The sequence below is a fragment of the Schistocerca piceifrons genome, chromosome 3 (genome assembly GCF_021461385.2).
Source record: "Schistocerca piceifrons isolate TAMUIC-IGC-003096 chromosome 3, iqSchPice1.1, whole genome shotgun sequence".
Lineage (NCBI taxonomy): Eukaryota > Metazoa > Arthropoda > Insecta > Orthoptera > Acrididae > Schistocerca > Schistocerca piceifrons.
In genome coordinates, this window is record NC_060140.1 from 899,337,026 (window position 1) to 899,364,551 (window position 27,526).

The following is a 27,526-nucleotide window of genomic DNA, read 5'->3' on the forward strand; positions in this document are numbered from 1 at the left end:
TAATCGATCCGATGTTCAACTGGTGCTTCAGCGACCACAAGGACCATTAATAGGTGGCTCACAGTAGGGCAGCTAAGACGCCCCTTGTGCCGAGTATGATTGACCTCTTGTTGTGTACATAGTTCCGCGTAGTCAGCGCGTACACAACTTTCCCACCAGAGCGCAACCCGCTAAGCACAACAGCGCAGGTGCTGCCCTCTTCCGTCTCCGCACTACGAGATGGCGCTGCCATCGAGACGGACCAAACTCTGCTTCCGCCGATCCGCGTATTAATATGCAACGCAGCCAATGAGATTGCTGCTAACATAGAACCTTTTCTCCTCGCGGATCACATTCGCGTAGTGATACATGAACGCACGAGGTATTATAACGAGTGTACAGACCTCCTCTGATTAGTCAGTCTGCATTTGTCCGCACCAGTCTGTACCAGTCTTCAATAGTCTGTACCAGTCTATAGTTAAGTTTTTGTCTGCACCTAAGAAGGTTACCATATTCCTGTACATAGATATGAAGATCAATGTATAGACACTTTTGTCAAGTATCAGAGATATGTGAGAATAAGATTAACGTACCAATACCAAAGGAACTTCAGATTGTCAATTGTAAATAGCATCCAGAACCAAGTTAAGTAATTTTTATCCTAGTTATTATTTTAATAAATGTGTGTGAAAATTAATCAGGTTCTGTTTAAAGTTGGTCACCGTCAATCTGCTACTCTAAGCGTGCAAGTGGCATTTCTATCGTCTGACCTAACGGCAGAAGATAAACGCGCCACGATAAGACCACGAGACATAGTGCTGACACTCGCCCACTTCGTTAGAGCGACGAGTCAAATAATCTGATGGTGTGTGTACTGAAGGTCTTACAGTACGCACACCACAGATCTGTTCACTAACAAGCAGGTTTGCAGGGGCGTCGGGCACATTTGGCCTGGAATCTCACTGAATGCACCAGAATTGTCTTCCAGTGATTAGTCCCGCTTCAAACTGAGCCCCGATGACCAGCAAAGACATGACTGGAGGTCCCCGGACAGCAGTGGGATACCAGTCTGAAAGTTGATGTCTGCGGTGACATTTCATTTCATAGTCTGACCCGTTTGGTTGACATCCGCAGCACCCTTACATCGTACCTGTACGTCGACGATATTCTCCACCCTGTTTTGTTTCCCTTCATGACAAGCAATCTTGGGCTTAAATTTCAAGAAGGTAATTGTCGCCCCCAAACGGCGAGAGTTTCTACTGCTTGTCTTCGTGCTTGCCCCTGTACCTTGGTCAGGAAGGTCGCCGGATTTCTCCGCAATTGAGAATGTTTGGAGAGTTATGGACAGAGCCTTACAAGCAGCTCCGAATTTTGACGATCTAGGACGCCAATTGGACAGATCTTTGCCTGGTATCCCTCAGGAGAGCATTCATCCACCCTATCAATCTGTGCCAAGCTGAATAATTGCTGGAATAAAGGCAAGAGGCGGACCAAAGCATTCATGACTTGCTGAATTTGTGAAACTCTTCGTCTTAAATAAATCATCCAAATTTTCTGAAATTGTATACATTTGTATATCTGTATATCTACATAACATCTACCGATTTCCGTCCCATACAGATAATTATTCGTGATGAGTTTTTCTTGTGTGTACGTAGCGACAGCAAGGATTCAACGATAGAAAAACAAGCACTCAAGAAATAAGACAAACATATCTTCGCATTTTTCTCTTCAGTCCTCGACTTCGTCTTCCATCGTTCTGTCGGAACAGTAGACCTGTTGCAGTTTCTTCCGCTCTCCAGTCTGTGCTACTCTGTTGCAACCAAGCAGTACGGTAATGAATTATTAGGCATTGTTATACGCTATGATTAATTTGTTTTGTGCTCTAACATGCGGTAAAGCAGTCATACACGACTACTTCCCGATAATATAGCTCTTATTTTACAGAGATGGCAATTGTTTATTGATTCCACGCAGTTACAGTTTTACTGTCGCCTTGGAGAGCATATTTAGCACGTAGTAATAAGATTTAATTCGTGAGCTTGATGTCTCGGTGCTAATGTTCCTATTTTCACATACCGTGAAAGTAAGCAGGGCCAATCTGCGGTCTAAAATTACGCAGCCCTTATTTACAGCCAGTGAGTTGTGAAGTTAGTTAATGGAAGTACGTCTGGACCTGGGTATCTAGTGAACACAACAATCTGGCAGACGACCACGTTGGCATCGCAAGATGCGCATGTAACCTGAGTTACGATGGGCTCCCAGGGGTGGTTAAGTTCATACTTCTTCCATTTCCACAGCTGTTCTACATCTATATCCACATTTTGAAAACCATTGCATTGTGCGTGGCAGAGGGTATTCCCCGTTTCAGCATGTACGAGGGTTAGAACTTTAATAGTGGCAACTCTTTATTTAGAGCTCGTACAAAATAGATACGTGTTTCAAAGTTTTACTTCAAAGTAGTCACCAGCATTGTGTATAACCCGTTGCCAGCAATGTGGAAGTCGTAGGATACTCTTAGCAGTGTCAGTTGTGTTGACAGTTCGAACGGCGCGGTCAATTGCCCAAGAAATTTGTAGTAGTTCTGAAGCGAATGCCGTGAAGTGTTTCCTCCAGTTTAGAAATCGAGTTGAACTTACGAGGGCTTAAGTCAGGGAAGTGCAGTAGGTGGTATAACACTTAGTAGCCCCATCAGTCAAACAAATCCGTATCAGCTTGCTCTGTACGTGCTTGAGCATTGTACTGCAAAATGATGGTCAAGTCGTGCTGGAAGTGTCATCACTTTCGTCTCTATGCTGTTCATTTTTGGAACACAGCCTACGACCAGCTTAGAGGCAGAGTCTCAGTAACTCAAATCTCAGTCCCTTCTTCAATAACACCTTCCCAATAACGCCAGGTCTACGGCAGACGTCTTGCTCCGTAGTAATGCATTACGTGCGGTTCTAAAGCTGTATCACAGAAAATTTGCTTTTCTACAGTCTCTTGGTCATGCCTCCGAGCATATGTTCCACTTTAGATCAAGTTATCGATATACTACTTTCTTTTTGACGAATGGTTTGTGTGGCTTAGTGAAATAGCAAACCGCATGTTATCATAACCGTATTACCCACCGGTAGGCACGAATGAAATTATTTTTTAATGATATTATGTGATCGAAAGTATCCGGACATACCTATGTAATGCGGAATCGACCACTAGGTGGACCCTCCCTTCCAAAAGGAGTCGGGCGTTTTGTATTGCCTGTAGAAAAGCGTTAACAACAGACTGGATCAGTTAGGAGAGCTCAGTGATGAATTAGTCATTCGATGTCTCTTGAGTAACAAACCCATCAGAGTCATTTCAGCCCTTCCAAAGCTGCCCAAGTCGATTGCTAATGACGTGATTGTGAAATGGAAACGCGAAGAAATGACCACAGGAAAATCAAGATCAGTCAGACATAATGTACTCACTGTCAAGGATCGTCAAGTATTGAGGAGTGTGGTTGTAAAGTCACAGCAGGTGGCGTCGCTGGTGGAGTACCAAAGTGCTTCCAGCAGTCCAGCTAGCACAATGACTGTCTAAGAGTTAAAAGGGTCGAGCAACTCGTCATAAGCCACATATTTTTGTAGTAAGTGCTATAACCTGTCGCAGTCCGATAGGACAGTTTGGGTTTGGCGAATGTCTGCAGAATGTTACCTGCCTTGTGGAGGTCCGACAATGAAATACGGAGGAGATTTTGGTGTTAAGTGTGTAGTTTTCTTATTTCCCTTATGAAAACACTGGGTGTGAAAGGAAATTGACATATTTCACAACATTGTGTATCTCGTACAGTAGAGGAGCACTTGGGAGACGATGATTACACCAAACACCATCTGTGGGACAGTGGTTTGTGGACAATATGATATCTGAAATCGACTGGCCTGCCTAGAGTTCCCGCCACAACCCAAAGAAACAACTCTGGGATGGGGTGGAACGTCGGCCGCTCCATACCCCGGCGTTCAACATCACTAGCTTCTCTATTTTTGACTCCTTAGGATGAATGGGCTCCCATTCCTCAACATACAGTCAGATACCTCACTGGAAGTGTCTCCAGTAGAGTCCAAGCCATCATAAAGACGAAAGGTGGACACAGCCGATATCAGTGTCTACTAATAGGTGTCCAGATACTTTTGGTTGGATACAGTATTTAGCGATAACACTAAGAAGCGATATAAGGCGGGACGATCACACAAAATCGGCATTAGCGAGGACTTTAGGTTTGTTGCGAGGGCTGTGAGATAATGCAATGTACATGTAAATGAAGGGACATGTAAGACGCTAGTGCGATAACTTCTAGAATATTGTTCCATTGTTTTGAATCCTTATAAAGCAGATATGAGAACAGACTTCGAACGAAATAACAGACGTGCTGCTAAGATTGTAACAGACCGGTGTAGCACAGGCGAAAGTGCAACAGAAATGCCCGGAGATCATAACTGTGAATAGTTCTCGCAAAATGCTATTGGGTAAATTTACAAAATCCGTGCTGGAAGAAGAGAGTGTGATTATTATGGTTCAGCCATCGTACACCTCGTGTAGTGATCATGAAAATAGGATAGAGTAGAGGGCATGCATATGCACGTAAACATTCTTCACGCCCAGTACATTAATGGAATAGGAAAGAAAGTCGATAATATTGCTACAGGACGACTGTGACCAAGAAAGACGTTCCTCAAACCGAGGTGACACAGATCGGGAGCGATGAGGTAACTCTTGGGGGTACAGAACGATGGAGGTGTTGTCAAGATGAACGAACGGATGCACGTGGTAGCACAACAGGTTTCTGCATCTTTAGCCTGTGAGGTTTAAGTGGTTCTTAGTTCTAGGGGACTGATGACCTCAGATATTAAGTCCCATAGTGCTCAGAGCCATTTGAACCATCTACGCCATGTTGACATTCTGCGTATGGTGAGGGCTCTGCCACCTACCTGGTGTCATGGAGATGCACCGCCACATGTCTCTTTCGAAGTATTCGTACTCTGTCATCGCAGCTGGTAACGTTTCTCTAGGCTTCGAGTCTCCAGTGAGTTGTTTCCGTGCCCATTCTCCTCCCCGTGTCTTGTGATGGCTGTGTTTGGAGGCAAACATCTGGAACGGTGATTCTGTTCTCTACAGTGAATACGTGGTTCTGGATGGTATGGTGACTCAACGGACGCTGTCGTCTGTCGCCCAGCATCGAGTTGCACTGTGAACCGTCTATCCGCTGCTGTAAAAAAAAAAAAACTCTGAGCACTATGGGACTTAACATCTGAGGTCATCAGTCCCCTAGAACTAAGAACTACTTAAACCTAACTAACCTAAGGACATCACACACACCATGCCCGAGGCAGGATTCGACCCTGCGACCGTAGAGGTGGCGCGGTTCCAGACTGAAGCGCCTACAACCGCCTGGCCCCACCGGCCAGCTCCGCTGCTGTAATTAGTGATCCTGATCTGTAGCCGCTGTTCGATTTCTTGTTCCCTATATTAGTTCACACTGGCCGTGATATTTTCCGCGAATCGAGGAACCCTGTAAGTAGGCTGTTTAGATTTTTATGTTGGTAACGCCACGTAGCGCTCTGTATGAAAATCACTGACTGTGCTGTGCGCAGTCTGTGGCTGATTGGCATTGTTGAAAAATTCTCTATTGTAGTGTTGTGCAGTTGGATGTGAACAGCGCGTAGCGTTGCGCAGTTGGAGGTGAGCCGCCAGCAGTGGTGGATGTGGGGAGAGAGATGGCAGAGTTTTAAGAGCGGACGATCTGGACGTGTGTCCGCCAGAAAGAGTAAATTTGTAATACTGGATACCATGAACTGACTTTTGAACACTATTAAGGTAAATTCATTGTTTGTTCTCTGTCAAAATCTTTTATTTTCTTAGTATGCCTATCACTTGTTAGTGCCTTCAGTAGTTAGAATCTTTTATTCAGCTGGCAGTATTGGCGCTCGCTGTTTTGCAGTAGTTCGAGTAACGAAGATTTTTGTGAGGTAAGTGATTCATGATGGGTATTTTGTGTCCCATACGTCGTACACATCGTATGGCTGTCGCCAAATGCTTTTATAGCGCGCCTGTTGCTGATGCTACAGTGCCGGCTAGTAAAAGGTTTGAAAGCAGCCCACCAGCCACGAGGCACGACGGGCTTTTCTACTCGTCGTAGCAACAAGAGGCTCTCCCTGTCGAACACAGCACATATCTCCAGTTCAGTTACTGATGACTGTAATCTATAAATCTTCAGCTTTTAATCACGCTATAAATATGAATCCAAGTCCTCTGCTTCATTCGAATTTATTTACTGCGATAGACCTATTTTGTGTATAATTGCCATTTTCAAGCTATCTGCGAATATTACATAGAATTTTATCATTACTTACTCAAATTATTTTTATTTACTTGTTGTGACTATATGGCTCGTGTGTACATTAATACATACATTTACTTATTCTTGACTTTCATTTCAAACGTATGAGTGCCGTAGCTTATTAAACTGCTGTCTATGATTTTACGATCTATGTTTGTATTTTAACGAATTTGTGACAGCTTGTTGGTCATTTTTGACATCACTGGATGCTGACCAACGCGTTTTGTTTACGTTTATATGGTAACGAATTTCTGACAGCCCATTTGACAGTTGAACCAACGATGATATATCGTTGCAAAGTTGTTTTTTTATAGAATTTGCCCGTTGGCTTTTGCCTCGGGTTCTTCGGGCGACGTTTCACCAGCACTAGTGGCTGACATTGTCAAAGCTTCACCCTCCGTTGCTGATGGTGGACTGGAGTCGAGCTCAAAGAACAGTCCGAGACAGAAACCAGTAACCAATTTTCCAACAAGTGGCCACGAAATCTTCAACGATTTTGCTTTATATTGTCTATGAAGTCAGTTGATTGACCCTTTCATCTTTACTGCTAAAATAATAACGTCGTTACAAGACTAGTACCACGCATCGAGCCTAGAAGAATGGAAAGTAAATTTTCAGCTGTAATTACATATCTGTACAAGAAATCTCATCGAAATCGGATCACTACAGTAAAAAGCTACGTCATGAAGCAGTATGTTGTTGAAGTGGTTTTTAAGAATAGTCGCAGCACGCCACGTCGATTCGCCGTTCCTGCAGAAATTAACGCATACAAAGGACTATTCTCCAGATAAGCGCAGCTGTGTGCAGTGTCGGAGATGGTGACGTACTGTGAGCAAGTTTGCGAAACTGGCGGCGGCAGGGCTTATAAAGCGGCGTTATTAGCCGACGGCAATGTCCCGCGCGGCGACTTCAAAGACCTGGCAGACAAGCGTCTCCCGCCAGCCCTTAATGAGCCTGGGCCACCCAGCTAGGGACCTCTCACCTGCCGCTGTCAAGGGTCACACACGGCAGGAGCGAGTCTGCAATAATGCGAGGGACAGCGCTGGAAGATGATACTGAGGAAAGTATTATTAGTAATTCAAATGAAGACGGTTAAGCGAAGACGGAACGGGAGGCCAGTGAAGAATAAAATGCCTGCACTACCGAGAGATACGTAGGGAGGTCGGCAGAATCAGAACTGACCTGGGAATACTCGAGTCTTTTTAACACGCTGTCAGTGAACTTAATGCAATAAGCAGAATTTTGTTCATCATGACTGTGAATTTGGAAGTAGGTTATGCGGCCGATTGAATTTGTAAACATATACTGAAGATCCAAAGAAACTGGTACACCTGCCCAATATTGTGTAGGTCAGCATACGCACGCATAGGCATGGATAATGTCTATAGTAGCACTGGAGGGAGATTACACCATGAATCCTGCAGGGCTGTCCATAAACCCGTAAGAGTACGAGGGGGTGGAGATCTCTTCTTAACAGCACTTTGCAAGGCATCCCAGATATCTTCAATAATGTTCATGTCTGGGGAGTTTGGTGGCCAGCGGAAGTGTTTAAACTCAGAAGAGTGTTCCTGGAGCCACTGTGTAGCTATTCTTGGTGTGTGGGGTATCGCATTGTGATACTGGGATTACCCAAGTCCGTCGGAATGCACGGTAGACATGAATGGGTCGCGCAGTCTCGGGCGTCTTGCCACGGTTCACGCGGCTCCCCTCGTCGGAGGTTCAAGTCTTCCCTCGGGCATGGCTGTGTGTGTTGTCGTTAGCGCAAGTTAGTTTAAATTACATTATGTTGTGTGTAAGCGGATGACCTCAGCAGTTTGGTCCCATAGGAACTTACCACCAACACGAATGGATGCAGGTGATCAGACAGGATGCTTACATAAGTGTCATGTGTCTGAGTCGTATCTAGACGTATCACGTGCCCCATATAGCTCCAACTGCACACGCCTCACACGATTGCATAGCCTCTACCAGCTTCAACAGCCCGCTGCTGACAAGCATGGTACATGGATTAATGAGATTGTCTCCAAACCCGTACATGTCCATCCGCTCGATAAAATTTGAAATGAGGCACGTCTGAGAAGGCAACATGTTTACAGTGAAACTTCCTGGCAGATTAAAACTGTGTGCTGGATCGAGACTCGAACTCGGGATCTTTGCCTAGCGTTCTCGCTTCCCACGCCCGTGTTCCCGGGTTCAATTCCCGGCGGGGTCAGGGATTTTCTCTGCCTCGTGATGACTGGGTGTTGTGTGATGTCCTTAGGTTAGTTAGGTTTAAGTAGTTCTAAGTTCTAGGCTCAGAGCCATTTGAACCATTTGAACCGGGATCTTTGCCTTTCGCGGGCAAGTGCTCTACCATCTGAGCTACCCAAGCACGACTCACGCTCCGTCCTCACAGCCTTACTTCTGCCAGTATCTCGTCTCCTACCTTCCAAACTTTACAGAAGCTCTCCTGCGAACTTTGCAGAACTAACACTCCTGGAAGAAAGGATACTGCAGAGACATGGCTTAGCCACAGTCATCAATAGTCCAATGCCGGTGTTGATGGACCCAGGTGAGGCGTAAAACTTTGTGTCGTGCAGTCATCAAGCGTAGACAAGTGGTCCTTCGGCTCCGAAAGCCCATATCGATGTCGTTTCGTTGAATGGTTCGGACGATGACACTTGTTGATGGCTCAGCATTCAAATCTGCAACAGTTTTGGGAAGGGGTGCACTTCTGTCACGTTGAACGATTCTCTCCAGTCGTCGTTGGTCCCGTTCTTGCAGGATCTATTTCCGGCCGCAGCGACGTCGGAGATTTGATGTTTCACCGGATTTCTCATATTCACGGTACACTCGTGAAATAGTTGTACGGGAAAATTCCCACTCCATTGCTACCTCGAAGATTCTGTGTCCCATCGGACGTGCGCCGACTATAATGGCACTTAAAGTTCACTTAAATCTTGATAATCTATCATTGTAGCAGCAATAACCGATCTGTCAACTGCGCCAGACACTTGTTGTCTTATATAGGCGCTGCCGACCGCAGCGCGACATTCTGCCTGTTTACGTATCTCTGTATATGAATACGCATGCCAATACCAGTTTCTTTGGAGCTTCAGTGTAACATAAATATTTCACAAAAACCGCATTATATCGTTTTATTTAGAAACAGCTACTTTCGAGAGGTCACCCATCTTTCTCGTAAACAGTTGCATTTGAGAGTGAAATTTGAAATCGGGATGTACAAGTACTCTCGGAATATTATACCCTAGTACAGTCTTATTTGGGCAACTGAATACAGTGTAACGGTAACACCTTCAGTCCAGATCGCTATTTAGGTGCAGACGGGAATTCTCCTTACAGGCAGTCTGCCTCAGTACCTGGCTGATCCCCGCTCTGATATTGACGGTTCTCCAGTGCTGAAATGTGGGACGCTGAGACCGACACAAACTCCACAAGTTGAGCGCTGGTGCGGGCACAAGTGTTCCATAGAACGCCGTTGTCGAATATGGAGCTCCGCATCAGAGGACCTCACGTGATCCTCTTCTGGGCCAAAGACATCGTCAGTAACGTTTGCAGTAGGCACACGGACACAGACTGAACGTGTCACTCGGTCAGATGAGTCGCGTTTCTTGTTACATCAGGTCGATGGTCGTGTTCCGAAATGCCGTCATGAATGCGAACGGATATTTGAAACACGCCACGTACCCAGAACCATGGGCGTATTATTACATTATGGAGGACAATTACCTGCACTTCCATGGGACGTGCGGTATTAATCGGAGGCACTACGACAGCTGTGAACTGCGTGAATATTCTTGCGGGCTATCGGCATGCGACAGTTCACACAGTGTTGATAAAATTTTAATTGTCATCAAGCTAGTCAAGTCGTCTTAAATTGTTGTTTTAGCAACCACATTAGTCCTAAGAGATAAGTTGGAGAACGGAAACGTATCTTAGTATAACTTTTTTTTCAATTTCTGTTCGTTTCCAAAAATGTAGTGTCGGTTCTATGACATCATCCGCCAATTTTAGCAGAGTGAGCGGTCAAAAATGGTACGGGTTGCGCTTATCGCCGGCAGCAGTAGTCCGGGGCAAAGACGACATCAACGAGTGCTGGCCACAGAAGCAATAGCCGACAGCTGTGGAATGCAATGAACTAATTGTTAAAAGTAACGGTAGCGTTGTACGTTTATTTCAGTTGAATACCAGGTCCTGTACAGTGCAGTGGCAGCGAAGGCTAACTGGCGAGCTGACATACCCGTGGCCACAGCGTAGCTACTCGATTGCGTCTCTTCCGAGGAATAGTTTCTGAATAGGTTTAAGGAGGTGTTTTGAGGATATTTTTACGTCGAAAATTAATACTGACTAGTGGTTGTTCTACGGTTTACTGAATTCTGATCGTTGTTATTGAGTCGCAATCAACGAAAAAGTTCTTTAGGCACTTGTAGGTTTCACGGACTTTAAGAATTGATCGATAGTTTACTGTGATGCGCAGTAAGTGCTGCACCTAGACCGGACATTGGTAATTGTCACTTAGGTTGCTCTTCAATCGAACGTCCGTCCGTGCATATTAACTAGTGATTCTTTTCGTGCACTCCAAGGAATCTGGGTGTTCGGGATATATGTATGCGAGTATATGTGTAATTCGGTAGTCCGCACGACTTATTTCTACATGAACTTGAACCAAATGGCTCAAATGGCTCTGAGCACTATGGGACTTAACAGCTATGGTCATCAGTCCCCAAGACTAACAAACCTAAGGACATCACACAACACCCAGTCATCACGAGGCAGAGAAAATCCCTGACCCCGCCGGGAATCGAACCCGGGAATCCGGGCGCGGGAAGCGAGAACGCTACCGCACGACCACGAGCTGCGGACAACCAAACTGGTGGGTATAGAATCATCAGAGATGGAAGAGCCACCCTACTGTACACTTGAGGTAAGGAAGACAGTGTTTGGCTGCGCCCACGAGAGTTTAACTTGCCTGACAGAGGAAAAGAATGACCACAGAAAGAATCCAGTATAGTCTCCAGGCCGAATCCTGCACCTTCTGCCCACCTCATACACATCCCATATATAAACTGAACCCCAGAGGTCTCACCGTGGTTAAAACAGAATATCTGCAATGTCTTTTTAAATTCGCCAAAAGGTAAGTATGATGATGATTGAAACGCCACACATTACTAATACGTGTCCAGAAAAGCAATAGGTTATCACCAGCAACGTACGTCAGTAGACCCAATATTCACAATATATTTCTTTCCTTTGCAAGATGCCGGAACACACGACGGGCAACCGATGTGGGTATCGTCTGTAATGTACGCTTCTGGTGAAGTCATATGTCGTTGAATCCTTAGGAAATACCTGTGACATGAAACTTTAACATACCTGCAGAAGCACGCAGCAGATAAAGTAGTCCAGAATCTCCAGGTCGTGACTCTGCGGCCACGAAAGGTCGTGGAAGTAGCCGTCCTTCTGCTGGATACCAGTCTACATGGAAATTTAGGGAAACGAATTATCAGATGAAGGAGCCAAGGGGGCATGTATCGATAATGACGTGCTTCAGTGTGCCGTCTCCCGATACGATATCAATTAACTGTTGTGGTAGAGGGTCATCCGTAGATTGGAACAAGAGTGGCTGTAAGTGACAGAGAACACCTATGACCAGTAAAATCAACAATGTTATTATGACGTACTTCCTTCCAGCCACACAGGCGGGATCAGGTCCTCCTCCCTTGTCTCAGCATGGCACACAGTCCAATGATGCAAGACTATCCCCCAACGAGAGGACTCTCCAATGAGGAGTGCTTGTCGCTTAAAGGTCACAGAGTGCCACTTTTTAATTGATGCCCCGCTTTTTAACTGCCTGTGTTTTATACTCAGAAAAGAGAAAGGCGATTAATTTACCAGCCGATTTGCCCTGTATTTTAACTGAATGTGAGACGAAAGTGGCACCACTTCCGACTCTGTGAAATGTCCTACTAGCTCTGCAAAATATTAGGGAAGAGATTTTAAAGTTTTATCGGGGCTGGCTCCTCTTCGCTTTTTTAGCTGATCGGTCAGTCACACATCACTGTGTCGCCATTTTACCGTCCTCGTATTATCCATGCTTTAATAGAATATATTGTGTCTCACTATTTAGAGGCACAAAACGCGTGGGTGTTTTCAGCTCGTTACTAAATGCAAATAAGTTGATAGGAGCTGAAGGAGTCCAGGTTGCAATAATATGCGGTACGGCACACTGTTAGAGAGAGGGATTATTATAGTACCTTGAAATTACTTATGTTCAGTAGTTTGTAAGACAGCAGCTGCGTCTATGAACTGACAATCTCGTAACATGGAATACCATGGACTAATACAACATATTCTCAGGGAGTAAGCCTGATAGGCCCTCCTCAGAGAATTAATGCAAACATTACAGAACTGGCTGAGGGCCGATTATGAAAGTGCGTCTGCCTAGGTTGAAATCTAGCTAAGAAGTTCCGTCGAGCTGCACAGCCCGCTAGAGTGCGCTGTGCTCGGCAGACGACGGGCTGCCAACCTTGTGTCGGTGCGGCATTGTAGTAGTATCTGTGGCAATGATACTACAGAATATTTTAGAACCTTTAACTAAATTGGCAGCATCTGCAGGTTAGCATGTTAAAGTGATTAAATGGACGAACATGAGATTGTCCTTTACTTGTTTTTAATATTTTATACGTGGCATCTTTTTAATATTTTAGACGTTATAATCAAATTTTTTCTGGTTATTTTAGTAAGGTTGCTGGTAACCTCGTCGCTGAGCATAAATGAAACACACTTACACGAGCTAAATTGACCGTAGTGTTGGAATAGCCACAGTCTTTATAATGACGTTTCGGCCTGTAGTGATCTGATCTTCAGGAGCGAAACGTTTGTGTGGCGCAGGGCGGCGCTGAGAATAAATAAGACACACATACACAGGCTAAATTCACCAAAGTGATGACATAGCCACAGTCTTTATAATGACATTTCGGCCTGTAGTGATCCCATCTTCAGGAGCGAAACGATCGTGTGGCGCAGGGCGGCGCGGGCGAGTCGCCGGTGCCGGTGTGGGTGCTGTCGGCGATGTGCGCGGGCAGCGGCGCGCTGCTGGTGGCGGCGCAGGTGCCGGCGGTACGCGGCCCACGGCGGCTGCTGGCGGCGTCGACGGCGGCGCTGTGCGGGCTGGGCGGCGGCGCGCTGGCGCTGGGCGGCGGGGCGGCGCCGCTGCCGCTGTTCGCGCTGCTGCTGGCCGCCCACACCATGCTGCCCGCGCCGCGCGCGCTCGCCGCCGCCCTCTCGGCGCTGCTTGCCGCCGGCCACCTCGCGCTCGCCGCCGTCCTGCGGCCCTGGCCCTCCACGCAGGCCACAGTCTGCCAGGTGAGCCGCTGCCTTACTCAGTACACTGCTGGTTAAACTGTGACACCGTGAAGGCTACGTGCAACGAACGTCGTACTGATACGAAGATATCCAAACGATCAGCATTTAATTGCAAGTGCACAAACTAGAGTGATAACGTCTACATTTTGTTTGTAAGGAACGATTACGAAGGCGGTCTCCCATTCTGAATGCTGATTTGTTTCTCAGAATATCGTTTTTGCGCTGAGCAAGGAGAAGAAACGTTTACCAACACATCTCCAAATTCAATAGTGGCAAAACTGTGACCTATTGAGACTGTAATTGATATTGCAGCTCACATTGGTAGCGATTCCCGACTGTTGTGCATATACCGAATCGATGGGCTTACGGTGGATCTCAGCTTTCCTCCACGCGACTAGCGCGCGATAGGCCAAACATAAATGCACTACTGGCCATTAAAATTGCTACACCAAGAAGAAATGCAGATGATAAACGGGTATTCATTGGACAAATATATTATACTAGAACTCACATGTGATTACATTTCACTCAATTTGATGCATAGATCTTGAGAAATCAGTACTCTGAACAACCACCTCTGGCCGTAATAACGGCCTTGATACGCCTGGGCATTGAGCCTAACAGAGCTTGGATGGCGTGTACAGGTACAGCTGTCCATGCAGCTTCAACACGATACCACAGTTCATCAAGAGTAGTGACTGGCGTATTGCGACGAGCCAGTTGCTTGGCCATCATTGACCAGGCGTTTTCAATTGGTGACAGACCTTGAGAATGTGCTGGCCAGGGCAGCAGTCGAACATTTTTTGTATCCAGAAAGGACCGTACAGGACCTGCAACATGCGGTCGCGCATTATCCTGCTGAAATGTAGGGTTTTGCAGGGATCGAATGAAGGGTAGAGCCACGGGTCGTAACACATCTGAAATGTAACGTCCACTGTTCAAAGTGCCGTCAGTGCGAACAAGAGGTGCCCGAGAAGTGCTACCAATGGCCCCCCCTACCATCACGCCGGGTGATACGCCAGTATGGCGATGACGAATACACGCTTCCAATGTGCGTTCACCGCGATGTCGCCAAACACGGATGCGACCATCATGATACTGTAAACAGAACCTGGATTCATCCGAAAAAATGACATTTTGCCATTCGTGCACCCAGGTTCGTCGTTGAGTACAGCATCGCAGACGCTCCTGTCTGTGATGCAGCGTCAAGGGTAACCGCAGCCATGGTCTCCGAGCTGATAGTCCATTCCGCCGCAAACGCCGTCGAACTGTTCGTGCAGATGGTTGTTGTCTTGCAAACGTCCCCATCTGTTGACACAGGAATTGAGACGTGGCTGCAAAATTCGTTACAGCCGTGCGGATAAGATGCCTGTCATCTAGACTGCTAGTGATACGAGGCCGTTGGGATCCAGCACGGCGTTCCGTATTACCCTCCTGAACCCACCGATTCCATATTCTGCTAACAGTCATTGGATCTCGACCAACGCGAGCAGCATTGTCGTGATACGATAAACCGCAATCGCGATAGGCTACAATCAGACCTTTATCAAAGTCGGAAACGTGATGGTACGCATTTCTCCTCCTTACATGAGGCATCACAATAACGTTTCACCAGGCAACGCCGGTCAACTGCTGTTTGTGTATGAGAAATCGGTTGGAAACTTTCCTCATGTCAGCACGTTGTAGGTGTCGCCACCGGTGCCAACCTTGTGTGAATGCTCTGAAAAGCTAATCATTTGCATATCTCAGCATCTTCTTCCTGTCGGTTAAATTTCGCGTCTGTAGCACGTCATCTTAGTGGTGTAGCAATTTTAATGGCCAGTGGTGTATTTTTTTAAGTTACCTATGCAGAGTTCTCCTTTTACGACACATGCTGTCAGTAAGCAAAAAGGACTCTTTGTCATGACAAATATCCTCGCTGCGATCGATATTGATTGTCAGCAAGGTGCCCATTGCAGATTCTGTTGGTGCGATAGCAGAGAGTGGCACTCTGAAAAAGGTGCGTTCTATGACCTTATTGGGGGCAGACGAATTCTAGTTCTGTGCACTCTATCACGATGGATGTATCCGTGTATGAAGGCTCCAAGCATAATGGACGTTGCCACTTTGTATTCCTCAACATCATAAGCCATAATGGTTAATGGTACCACTCCACATATAGCACAATTACCTCTCGTTCGTACAGCCTATAATTTGGACAGCAGCCATAATATTTCTGACGTATTAAGCCCTATGGGTGTGCACTACCGTCGAGGTTTTTGTAACATCTTTCAGCAAGGTAGCACAACTCCGCATATTCTCCGTACTTTCCTGACCAGTCACGATACAGCGTGTCTTCGACTGGTGCCTCGGTCAGCAGCTTCAAAAATGGCTCTGAGCACTATGGGACTCAACTGCTGAGGTCATTAGTCCCCTAGAACTTAGAACCAGTTAAACCTAACTAACCTAAGGACATCACACACATCCATGCCCGAGGCAGGATTCGAACCTGCGACCGTAGCGGTCTCGCGGTTCCAGACTGCAGCGCCAGAACCGCGCGGCCTCTTCGGCCTGCTCAGCAGCTTCTTTAGATACCGAACCCACTGGAGGTATCTAATGATGCTGTGCCGCCACCACTCGCCGGCCACTATCATTGATGAAGTATATGCCAGAGTCGAAGCAGCATATAATGAGGACCGGCCGAGGTGGCCGAGCGGTTCTAGGCGCTACAGTCTGCAACCGCGAGACAGCAACGGTCGCAGGTTCGAATCGTGCCTCGGGCATGGATGAGTGTGATGTCCTTAGGTTAGTTAGGTTTAAGTAATTCTAAGTTCTATGGAGCTGATGACCTTAGAAGTTAAGTCCCATAGTGCTCAGAATATAATGAAGTAGTCGTGACTGGTTTCCGAGCTTAGTTTAACTCGATACCAGCATGGTCGTAGCCACTGTTGATGTTCTCTATAGTAAATTTTGTAACCTGCGTACCTTCGAATCACCTACAAATTTAATGTATTCTTACACGCAATAAGTAAACTTTCATTACTTGCTACTATTCCTGATGCTGCAAGCAAACTTAGACTTCCTCGGTTACAGACTGACGTGAAAAAGTGACTACGACAAAACAGACCTATGTCACCGTTTCGCTTACAATATCTCCCTATCTATATCCGCATTCCGTATGCCGCTTTACGGTGAGTGGCGGAGGTACTTATGCTATCACAAGCTTAACTCCCCCCCCCCCCCCCCCCCCGTTTAATTCGCAAATAGCGCATGGGAACCACGATTGTCGGTAAACATCCGTATCAGCTGTAATTTCTCTGAATTTCTCGTTGTGATCATTTCTCGAGACATTGGGAGCGGAGGAAGTAACATGTTGTCACGCCCTTGGCCATTCGAAGTAAACCTCTCCGTGATGCAGAATGCCCGTTTGGTAGCGTCCGACGCCGCAGTTTGTTCAGCGTCTCCTTAACGCTCATGTGTCAATTAAACGATCATGTGACGAAAAGCGTCATTATTCGATGGATCTTCTTCACATCTTCTGTTAATGAACCTGGTATGGATCCCAGACTGATGAGCAGTTCTAAAGTATCGGTCTAAGCCATTTCCTTCGTTGATGAATTACATTTCCTTAAGATTCTTCTAATGAATTTCAGCCTAGCACCTGCTTATCGTGGAATTTGTTTTATCTGATCGTTTGACTTAAGACCACTCCATAGGGCTACTCCTGTGTATTTTACTGCACTATAGTGTCCAGTAATTTATCGCAAATAGCGCAATCTAACAGCAGCGGATATTTTGACTACTTATGAACAGTACGGCACATTTATTTATTTCATTGTCAATTGCCAGTCTCTGCATCAATTGTCGATCTGCTACAGGTCTTCCTGCATTTCGCTAAAGTCTTCCGGCTTTGCTATCTACCCACAGACAACTGCATCGTCTGCGTGGTCCCGAGTTATTTATCCACTAGATTAGTCACATATGTTGTGAAAGAGAACGGCCTTATCACACTGCTTTGAGGATCTTCAGAAATCACTTTTACATACGACGATTTACATCCGCTAAGAACAATTTGTTGAGTTTTATCTCCAAAGAATTCCTCATCCAATCACAAATCTGGTCCGATTCTCGGCAGCTCGTATTTTGCTTACTAAACGAAGATGTGGTAATGTGTCGAATGCCTTTCTGTAGTCAAGTATCACAGCACCGACCTGGATACCTTTACCTACCACGCTCTGAATCTCACGGACGAACAGCGTGAGCTGAGGTTCGCAAGAACTCTGTCCGACAACTGCCTTTCCTAGTTGACCATTTCTCCCTAGCACACGTCTGACGACTCACCCTACGTGAATCCCACCCGTACATGAGTCCAAGGAAATGGTGGACCTCTTCGTTTGTCACCATTTGTTCCTTTCAGTCCTTGGCGGATTTCGCAGTTCTGAAACAGTTTATACCGATGATTTGAGGAATGAAGATCGGACTAGCTAACTCACCCTGCGTGAATCCCACCCGTACATGAGTCCAAGGAAATGGTAGACCTCTTCGTTTGTCACCATTTGTTCCTTTCAGTCCTTGGCGGATTTCGCAGTTCTGAAACAGTTTATACCGATGATTTGAGGAATGAAGATCGGACCAGCTAACTCACCCTGCGTGAATCCCACCCGTACACGAGTCCAAGGAAATGGTAGACCTCTTCGTTTGTCACCATTTGTTCCTTTCAGTCCTTGGCGGATTTCGCAGTTCTGAAACAGTTTATACCGATGATTTGAGGAATGAAGATCGGACCAGCTAACTCACCCTGCGTGAATCCCACCCGTACATGAGTCCAATGAAATGGTAGACCTCTTCGTTTTTTATACCGATGATTTGAGGAATAAAGATCGGACCAGCTACGTGTACCCGCACGCCGGGAGGTGTACAGTACACTGCCTACCGAATGGGTGTGGTGCTCTTGAAGCACAATTAATGGCCAGTAAGCGAACACTATGTTATATTAGTTTTCATACGCAAGATATTTTCTTAATTTGTTGTGTGTAAACTTCGACCTCTGTTCCGTACAATATAATTTACATATTAGTGGCCGCAAATTTTGTTAGGGACAATCAGTATTTATTTAGTTGGACGTGAACCGAGGGGAGAGGGGGGGGGGGGGGATGGAGCCCACATGCGGGGTGTTCAAAAAGTCTCTCAGAAGTGCCGTATGGTTGTTAGTTCCGCGTGCCCTATGCCGCAGTGGATATACCAATGAAACTCAGTGAAATACAAGTTACTAATTTATTGAATATTCATTTTTACTTACAAATTTTCACGTTAAATGTAGAAAGTGTCCCCCCTGTTGTTGAATAAACAGTTCAATTTGTCTAGTCATGTTTCCAAACACAAGCTGTAAATTTCTTCTGTAACAGAAGCAGTGAAAGTGGATATTGCAGTTTTCAATTCATCGATGGATTTTGGACGGTTTTTATAGACAGTTGCTTTCGCTGCACTCCAGAAGAAAAAGTCTGGCGGTGTTAGGTCAGGCGATCGTGGAGGCCAAAGTCCCTGCGAAATTATGCGATCATCAAAGACATCAGCAAGCAGTGACATCGAAACGCGAGCTGTATGCGCGATTGCACCATCTTACTGAAAATAACCGTTCAGTATTTCACTTAACACAGGTTCTCCTATAAATGGGTACAGAATATCACTGCAGTATCGTTGTGCGTTTATTGTTTGGTTGAGAAGTATGGGACTCACAAACTGACGTCTAGAAACTGCAATCAAAACTGTTTTCACAGAATGAAGTGGTTCCTCATGACTACACAATGGATTTGCAGTACTCCACATACGAGAATTTTGCGAGTTCATGTACCCGGATAAATGAAACCACGTCTGATCAGTGAACAACGTTTCATTAAAAATATCCCTTCCATTTCGTTGAACGAAATTTTTGAACCATTGACAATAATGCAGTCTCTTGCCATGACCACTATTTTTCAGTTCTTGCACGACTGTCACTTTGTGTAGAAAAAGTTCTAATTTTTTCCTCACTGCTGTGTTGGCTGTTCCGACACTAACATCGATATCCTAGGCGAGTTTTCTTATTGACTTGTTCGGACTCTTGGATATTTTATCGGAAATATCGAATAGTTTATCCTCAGACAAAACACTAGGACGACCACTTCTCGGTGCATCTGTCACTGAACCCGTACTTCGAAATTTGTGAATCAAATCTGGCACAGTATCGCGATGAAAACTGAATTAAATGTTTGACGAGCTGAAACTGTGTATTTACCGCCAGCTTTGAACACTTGTTCGACTAAAAACACACGTTCTTCAATGGTTAGCATTTTAAGTAACCCAGGAAGGCGAACAATCAATCATGCGGGACTCGCGGCCAACAATCATACGGCACTACGGAGAGACTTTTTGAACACCCCGAATAAGAAAACACAGGAAGATTAAGAGCTGTAACTACGTTTCTATACCCATCCGATGCTCCTGTTTCGATTTTAATACAGCTTTCTTATTATTAATTTCAAATGTGGTGTACATTCAATAACTTAGAATAGAAAATTTACGTACATATCGTAACCGTTACTTCGACAAGCATTTCACTCCTAACAGTTTCAATTCTTATTCCTAATCCTTATAATTGTTAAAATGTCGTTTTCTCTATGTTCATCGGCAGTCAGGATTGGTCACAATGCAAACCAATAAAATTTAGATGACACAATATACGTGAAAATTATCGTTGCTTGTTATTCATGTGCAACTGCTTTCTTTACGCACTTGTACCACTCTCAGTCAGAATCCTCTTTCCTTAACAACTCCTTATCGCCATCTTTTAATCCATATTATTAATTAACAATCTTTCTCTCATCAAGTTTTCAATAATTTCCCTGTCTACATTTACAGTATTTCATTCTTCATTTTAATTTTTCAAACAAAACTGTGCGCGCGCACACACACACACACACACACACACACACACACACACACACAGGCTCAAATAAAAAACTGTGGATTGCCAATACTATAAGACCTAAACGTTGTCTATTCTGGTTACTAAACAAGTTGGTCTCAGTACAAATAGTATGGCTAGATGTGACCCCTGCGTAGTCTACAGGTCATAATTCAATTTTATCACAGAATCCCAGTGGTTCCGACAAACCACGGTCATTCTCCAGGCCTCCACAACTACTGAAACACTTATCGTGCTTCTCGCGGTACAACGTTACAGGAGCGATGTGTGACTGAATGAAGTAGTATTTCATTTGTCAATGAAAGGTTGGAAGTACTAGTTTTGCTATTTGAGTAGCAATATAAAAAAAAGAAGAAGAAGCTTTTCAGAAAAGGTGAATATCTTCACATTGAATATAAGAGGATTTTCTAGGAAGTCTCTTTCAAAATTATTATCTGGAATGTAACTTTATATGGAAGTGAAAGATAGGCAATAAACAGAATAGATAAGAATATAAGTTTTTGAAACGTGTTACTACAGACCAGTGCTTAAGACGAGGCGGGCGAAGATATACTGAATCGAATCTGGGATGAAACAGACGTATGGCGCAACCCGATTGAAAGAATAGTCTTACTCTGAGGCATCAAGGAATATTTTCTTTGTCAGAGGAGAGTAGTGTACGGAGTAAAGCTGATAGGGGAGACTAAGCCATGAAATCAGTTAATAGGGCCAAATTTATGTAGGTTGCCGGAGTTATGCATAGACTGTCTTGGAAAGCTACATGAACCCAGTTATCTGATTATTAATACAACAAGAGCGATAACTATAGTCAAGAAAGATGGATTAATCGCCATATAGCAGAGGTATGGTGTGGTAAGTGTATAATTATGAATAGGTAAGTGTAAAATTCGGAAGAGACACACTAAAGCAAACGATTCAAAAGGCTATGAATAGTGATCAGTTTGGAGACAGCTTAAGGAATATTGTAATCGTATTGAGTCTCCTTTGCTGAGGGCTGGTTGACTAAGGCAGAGCTGGCTGAAGGGTGAGGTCGCGGGGTTATTTCCAGGTCGGTGAACGGGGCGATCAAAGTAATGAGATTCAGTCCCGGAAGACGCATTCTCTTTGAGCACAAGGAGAGGCAGGAGCCCTCTGAAGCCTGCCAGCACGAAAGGCGGACCAGCACTGAACAACCGCGGAGTCAAATCAGCTGGAAGGGCGTGGGATTAGTCCGTCGGTTCTGCTCCGCAACCTGGAGGTGGCTTTTACAAAGTGCTTATGTCGTCCAAAGCACTTGCTAGATGACGGTACAGTTGAAAAGAGCGTAAACGTTTAATGTGAAGAAACAAGTAGTAATAAGTTCCATCTCTGAATTCTGGAACACTTGCAAATTTAACGAGCAGTCAGTGTTTAAGCGGGGTGCACTCAGCCCTTGTGAGGTAAACTGAGCAGCAGCTTGACTGAGAAGTAGCGGCTCGTGTCTCAGAAACTGACATACGGCCGGGAGAGCGGTGTGCTGACCACATGCCCCTCCATATCCGCATCCAGTGACGCCTGTGGGTGAGGATGACACGGCGGCCGGTCGGTACCTTTGGACCTTCATGGCCTGTTCGGGACGAGTTTGAGTTTAATAAAAAGTAGCACGCAGTAGACGTAAGTCATTTAATTTAGTTTGGTTACTGCACATAATGAGCGGCAAGACTTTACATTTACAAACCAATTCATGACCAACCAACCAGTCAATAAATTCACAATCTTGAACATGGTTGTTAGCAGCAGCTGTAAGTTTACAGTTGATTTTACAGTCAATAACTTGCTCATTTGCTACTGAAGCCATTGTCTGTAACTGGTTTCCAGTCCATAATTAAAAATGTTATTTTGCTAATTTATTATTAATTTTTCGTCGTAGACACTTGATCCATTAACATTCCCCATAACATAAAAACGGATACTAAAGCCTAGCTGTGGCCGAGCGGTTCTAGGGGTTTCAGTCCGGAACTGCGCTGCTGCTACGGTCGCAGGTTCGAATCCTGCCTCGAGCATGGATATGTGTGATGTCCTTAGGTTAGTTAGGCTTAAGTAGTTCTAAATCTAGGGGACTGATGACCTCAGATCTTAAGTCCCATAGTGCTTAGAGCCATTTGAACCATTTTGAAAGTCTAGCCAAAGTTGCTAATAAATGCTTAGAGTAAAACAAAGTAAAAAAGGGAAAAGAGAGAAATAGGAAACCAAATAACTATTTCATCGATCCAGTACCTTACTGTAGGTGTTCGAATACACCGCAGTTTTGTTCTCGACTCCGTTTTAGTCTAGGTCGGATAGTAGCTGTAATCTGCAGTACCTCATATGACACATCAACTGCGGATGGAATTTTTCATCTCGTCACGGTTTTCGCATCGTCCTGCGTACATCATATCCATTACTGTTGCCCAGAAATAGAAGTCGAGGACCGACAGATCGGGCGAGCTGGCTGGTCATTCAGCGTCCATATGTCTGCCTGTTTCATGCGGAAAAGATCCCGTGCAGCTTGGCACACAGATGCAGTGCAGTGTCTAGGTACAGGTACACCATACTGTTGTTGCATCCACATCAATTGCTTCGTTCTTAAATCGTCGAGCAGAGCAGGCAGTTCATTCCAAAGGAAATTCGTGTACATTCTCCTGTTCAACCTGTCTCAAATAAGTGAGACCAACAACACGGTTACCGATCTACATCTACATCTATACTCCGCAAGCCACCCAACGGTGTGTGGCGGGGGGGACTTTACGTGCCACTGTCATTACCTCCCTTTCCTGTTCCAGTCGCGTATGGTTCGCGGGAAGAACGACTGTCTGAAAGCCTCCGTGCGCGCTCTAATCTCTCCAATTTTACATTCGTGATCTCCTCGGGAGGTATAAGCAGGGGGAAGCAATATATTCGATACCTCATCCAGAAACGCACCCTCTCGAAACCTGACGAGCAAGCTACACCGCGATGCAGAGCGCCTCTCTTGCAGAGTCTGCCACTTGAGTTCGTTAAACATCTCCGCAAGGCTATCACGGTTACCAAATAACCCTGTGACGAAACGCGCCGCTCTTCTTTGGATCTTCTCTATCTCCTCCGTCAACCCGATCTGGTACGGATCCCACACTGATGAGCAATACTCAAGTATAGGTCGAACGAGTGTTTTGTAAGCCACCTCCTTTGTTGATGGACTATATTTTCTAAGGACTCTCCCAATGAATCTCAACCTGGTACCCGCCTTACCAACAATTAATTTTATATGATCATTCCACTTCAAATCATTCCGCACACATACTCCCAGATATTTTACAGAAGTAACTGCTACCAGTGTTTGTTCCGCTATCATATAATCATACAATAAAAGATCCTTCTTTCTATGTATTCGCAATACATTACATTTGTCTATGTTAAGGGTCAGTTGCCACTCCCTGCACCAAGTGCCTATCCGCTGCAGATCTTCCTGCATTTCGCTACAATTTTCTAATGCTGTAACTTCTCTGTATACTACAGCATCATCCGCGAAAAGCCGCATGGGACTTCCGACACCATCTACTAGGTCATTTATATATATTGTGAAAAGCAATGGTCCCATAACACTCCCCTGTGGCACGCCAGAGGTTACTTTAACGTCTGTAAACGTCTCTCCATTGATAACAACATGCTGTGTTCTGTTTGCTAAAAACTCTTCAATCCAGCCACACAGCTGGTCTGATATTCCGTAGACTCTTACTTTGTTTATCAGGCGACAGTGCGGAACTGTATCGAACGCCTTCCGGAAGTCAAGAAAAATAGCATCTACCTGGGAGCCTGTATCTAATATTTTCTGGGTCTCATGAACAAATAAAGTGAGTTGGATCTCACACGATCGCTGTTTCCGGAATCTATGTTGATTCCTATATAGTAGATTCTGGGTTTCCAAAAACGACATGATACTCGAGCAAAAAACATGTTCTAAAATTCTACAACAGATCGACGTCAGAGATAATATAATACAACCCAAGCATTTGACGGCCCGTCGGTGTTGATAATCTGCCTCAAGCATAGGGTTTCGCAGAGGTCCAGTAGTGTTTGGCAAAGGGATCTGTCATTCCTGTGCTGCAAAACTTTTACTCGTTATAACACTATTACTGGCGTTCAGGTGCGTGTGCAACACTGTTTCCAAATAACGGAACTTACGAACTTGTCACAAGGAAGCCAAGTATAACACTACCGCTGCAATTTGCCTAAATATGACTTAACACACAGTATGTGTTACCCTCTGGGAGGATTTTTAAAAGTTTGACCGTCTGTTACATAGCAGACAGAGGGAATCTAACACGCTCGTAATAGTAGCAGTTGGTAGACAACAGAAAGACTAAAACTTTGTAAGAAATTACAGTAACGGAGTTCCAGTAAATGAAATACAAAACGGTCGCCAGCCTAATTAGATATAATAATGTGGAAACATTATTTTTAACTAATCTATTTTTATTCTTGCAAAAGTAACTTTCATAAATCCTTTCCTAATCAAGTGCAGTGAACACCTACAATAATAAGAAAAACCACGCAGTGGGTAGCAGTAGTTATCAACAACATAGTTCAGCAATCACAGAAAAGGGGATAGAGACTATCTCCGTTAACCACAATATTCACTTCTACCTTTCACTAATTTGGCACATGAACTGTTCCCTGTAGCATACACAAGACTAAGTGGCATCTGGTAACAATTAAAGTTTGACTAAGTCTTACACACACATCAGAAATGCAATAAGATAACACTGTACACATACCTTTTCTATATAGCCTTTTAAATGATCACTTCTAGTTTATTTAGCTAGAAAACAACTATTCGGCCTGTTTTCTTCCTGATATAAAAGAATGAAATGGGGTCCCACAAACCATACCTTCTTTATATAAGCAAACTATACACACATTTCAGAAATATTTCGCATTATGAAAAAAGCTGAATTACTGCCCCACTTAAGGTCATTGATCTTGCAAAGGTTTAACATTATTTCCACTGACAATACTCTTTACAACTTCAGCAGAGACTTCAATTAGAAGTTAACTTCAAACAGCATCAAAACCAAATGCTTCATAACACTACTTGTGAAGCAAGTGACTTTCACTGACAACTTTTATACTGCTGAACACACTGATATTTGTAAAATAGAAGCAAACCAAAACACATTGGAGATTTTTATAAATTCATCAATAAGTGTCTCCCATGATTTCAATGAAATCATTAATCTGATTATCCACGTTTATAAAATTTTGCATTCAGAAACTAGGCACACTCTGATAACACAAATTATTATCAGTTTTCACACACAGAATACTCGGTCTTTGGTAATTTTGAGGAGAGGACCATGTTAGGTACCATGAGAGTGGTAAATAAATAGTGGTGGCGAGCACGTGGCGACTATCTGGTCTCCCTTTTGGCAGTAATATGCTCTATTTCGTTCTTCTTGGCGACGTGAATATCATTTTTAGAGCCATTTCCAAGGCGAGAACACCATTTTACAACCACAATTACACCCGAGGCCATTCCATCTGAAATTAGATACTGGATGCCTCGCTCGGCACCTGTGCTGTTGACTGGTCGGCTGCTGGCTACTGACTCCTTACTGTGCTCTCTCGCTTGCCGCCCAAATTCAGCGCCAATACCTCCTTTTAGCTCGCGCCATATCACTTGTGCATCGAACGGAAATCACTATGTCTTTTATATTATACAATACAAAATCCCTATGTATGAACCTGTTTTTACATTGCAGTTTTTCATATATAAACAAACATATTTAATAAAATTCAATTATTTAAGCACACAGATATAATTGTACAAAACATATTTCGCTAAACTCCACTTTCTCACAGTAATGCAAAGACATTAGGCAGTAAAGAGTAAACACTTTATACTTCACATAATAACTTACACTTTATAAACTACTGACTCTCGAGTGTGGTGTTACATCGTCTGTGAACAGTCTCTTTAAATTATAGGTTGCTTCAATTTCCCTCTTACAAAATATCAGCCAATTAGCTTTGTCCAGCACTGAAAACTTCTGATGCACGTGCTGGTGGTATGAGTGCATGTTTATAGGAGGGAAGGAAGATTAGATTTAAATGTGCCATCGACAACGAGGTCATTAGAAAGTGGATGTTTGAGTCTTTCAACACTGCGATGCGCCGTGCTGCGTGATGTTTGTAACACGCTGCGAGCGTCCTTGTACTACTGTGTGTATCATATCCAACGCAGTGGCATTGGCTCGATTTCGCACAAGATTGCTTCGCTGGCGCTTTCTGGGTGCAAATCCCCTGTGTGTAGAGCTCGTTGTATTAGAGACTGAAAAGGATCTGCGCAAGGCGGCTTCCACCTCGTTCCGAATAACTCTCGGCGTACATTCGAGCTGTCACCCTGGCAGCCTTTTTGCACATCTAAGTAAATAAAATTAGCAGCAAAGAATCGCGTCGGAAATATCCACTAAAGTAACAACAACGAAACAGGATGCTGGCACAGGAATACTTTAGAAGCATTTTCTCATTATCAGATTTCTGCACGTTATTTCTGAAGCAAATTTTTTTCTGCTGTGTGCCGTGGCAGGAAGGAGGCTGACAAGGAGATGTCCCCAGCGGTGGGGTCGACTTTTTAAATTATCTGTATGGTGATGTAAGTTAAAAGCCCAGATGTCACACCCTGCAGCCATTCATCCCGGTGGTCCCTCGTTTGCCAATAACTGTCGAAAAACATTTCGGAATTTTGTGTGATGCTCAATTGCATTAAAATAGAAATATCATGTTAACTGGTTGCGTGCTGTGACAGGGTAAAGCCTTCACGTGCACAAGGTCGTGGGACTGAATCTGCTCATATAATTTTTTTTAATTTTTATCAGAATCATTGATCATTATTTTCATTCAGTTAATTG

The 27,526-nt window shown here is 44.5% G+C and overlaps 1 long non-coding RNA gene across 1 annotated transcript in view; it reads left to right on the plus strand.

Annotated features, from left to right (window-relative positions):
* Window positions 1–13,453, plus strand: part of LOC124790092 — a 518,638-nt gene extending 505,185 nt beyond the window's left edge. Inside the window, exon 5 of the long non-coding RNA XR_007016218.1 lies at window positions 13,361–13,453. This is a non-coding gene — a long non-coding RNA (uncharacterized LOC124790092). The remainder of the gene's footprint in view (window positions 1–13,360) is intronic.
* The last annotated feature ends 14,073 nt before the right edge of the window (window positions 13,454–27,526 follow it).